The sequence below is a fragment of the Gossypium hirsutum genome, chromosome A06 (genome assembly GCF_007990345.1).
Source record: "Gossypium hirsutum isolate 1008001.06 chromosome A06, Gossypium_hirsutum_v2.1, whole genome shotgun sequence".
NCBI lineage: Eukaryota > Viridiplantae > Streptophyta > Magnoliopsida > Malvales > Malvaceae > Gossypium > Gossypium hirsutum.
In genome coordinates this window covers 42,223,018-42,225,289 of record NC_053429.1, presented here as the reverse complement: position 1 = coordinate 42,225,289, position 2,272 = coordinate 42,223,018, and the positions used below count along the sequence as shown (strand labels likewise).

At 38.5% G+C, this 2,272-nt stretch overlaps 1 non-coding gene across 1 annotated transcript; it reads right to left on the bottom strand.

The window, feature by feature from the left end:
* Positions 1-450: 450 nt before the first annotated feature.
* Positions 451-557, bottom strand: LOC121231432 (small nucleolar RNA R71). The gene has a single exon (XR_005929490.1). It is a non-coding gene; the product is annotated as a small nucleolar RNA R71 (small nucleolar RNA).
* Between the last annotated feature and the right edge of the window lie 1,715 nt (positions 558-2,272).

The window sequence follows — 2,272 nt, the reverse complement described above, 5'->3', positions numbered from 1 at the left end:
AATACCAATACTACCGAGGAGATAGCTGAAAACCAAAATAATCCGCTACCTCCTGTGGTCGTCCCGAATCCAATAAATCAGAATCTTGCTCCTCGTACTATGTATGACTATGCTAAGCCTAATTTAACAGGAACTGAATTGGGTATTGTTAGACCTGCTATTTCTGCAAATAATTTTGAATTGAAACCTAACACGATTCAAATGATACAATAGTTTGATGGTTTGTAGGACGAGGATCCAAACACTCATGTAGCAAATTTTCTGGAATTTTGTGACACTTTTAAGATCAATGGCATTTCTGATGATGTCATCCGCCTTCGGTTGTTTCCCTTTTCATTACGGAATAAGGGTAAACAGTGGTTGAACTCGTTATCACGAGGGTCAATCACTACTTGGGAACAAATGATCGAAAGATTTTTGCTTAAATATTTTCCACCGGCTAAAACAACTAAATTGAGGAATGATATCTCTTCTTTTGTGCAGATGGATTTAGAAACACTTAATGATGCATGGGAGAGATACAAGGATTTATTGAGAAGGTACCTTCACCATGGGTTACCTTTATGGTTACAGGTTCAGACCTTCTACAACGGTGTGAACCCCTCAACAAGGCAACTAATTGATGCAGCTGCCGGTGGAACCTTGAACAACAAAACACTTGAAGAGGCTTATGAATTTATTGAAGAGATGTCACTAAAAAACTATCAGTGGCAAGTCATGAGAACGAAGCCAACAAAAGAAGCTGGTGTTTTCAACCTCGACATGGTCACTATGCTATCTAACCAAGTAGAATTATTGAATAAAAAGATTGATGGTTTGTATGATTCTACTCAGGTACATCTAGTGATGAGGTGTGATTCAAATGGAGGAGGGATGCACAACACAGACTATCCATCCTTCAACCCCAGCACCGAGGGAGAACAAGTCCACTATATGGGTAACAATTCTAGACCTCAGAATAACCCTTATAGTAACACTTACAATACAGGTTGGAGGAACCATCCCAATTTTTCATGGGGTGGTCAAGGGAATCAAAGGCCATAACACCCTCCAGGTTTTCAACAACCACCTTACCAACAAGAGAAAAAGCCGAACCTTGAGGAAATGCTTACAAAATTTATCTCGGTGTTAGATTCAGAATATCGAAAACAACACTTAAAAATCAGCAAGCATCAATTCAAGTGCTCGAAACTCAAATAGGTCAGCTGCTAAGTTGATCTCTGAATGACCGCAAGGTGGCTTGCCTAGTAATACAGAAACTAACCTAAGGGAGCAACTCCATGCTATCACTGTGCGCGACAAAGAAGGGTTAGCTGAACCTAATTTTGAAACAAGGCAAGAAGTTGTGGTAAGAAATGGTAAGCTTGAGTTGAGTCATGGTACACAAAAGTCGGTAAGCAAAGAATATAGACCTCGTGTGCCATACCCCAATGCGCTAAGGAAAGACCACACAGATGAACAATTCAGTAAATTCCTTAAACTACTTAAAAAATTACATATTAACTTACCGTTTATTGAAGCTCTTTCGCAGATGCCAAATGCAGTAAAATTTTTAAAAGAGCTTTTAGCAAACAAATGGAAGTTAGATGAGTCATCTCATGTGGAGTTAAATGAAATTTGCTCAGCTATTTTGCAAAACAAGCTACCCAACAAACTGAAAGATCTTGGGAGTTTTACAATTCCTTGTCTAATTGGTAGTTTGAATGTTAATAATGCTTTAGCTGATTTAGGGGCAAGTATTAATGTCATGCCTTACAAGATGTTTAAGCAGCTAGGACTAGGGAAACCCAAACAAACTAGGATGAGCATACAATTAGCTAATAAAACTATTAGATTTCCTAGGGGTATCGTTGAAGATGTGCTTGCTAAAATTGACAAATTCATATTCCCAGTTGATTTCGTTGTCTTAGCATGGATAAGGACAGTGACGTACCTTTAATTCTAGGCAGGCCCTTTTTAACAACTGCTAGATCTATCATTGATATTGGAACGGCGAACTCACACTTCGTGTAGGAGATGACACAATTATTCTCCAAGATCGTGACTCTGTTAAAATGTGTAGTGATAGAGATGATATTACAAGTTATTTTGATGTGAGTAACATTACAACTCAACTCTCCATGCAGGAAATTCCTCGCAAAGACGTGATGGAGCCACAGTCAAACTCATTCAATAAAAACAATACGTCTCTTGAAGAACGAAAATTACAGATTGAGGAACTAGATGAATGGCTGACACAAGTTAAGGAGAAACCGAAACTACAAAAGGAACC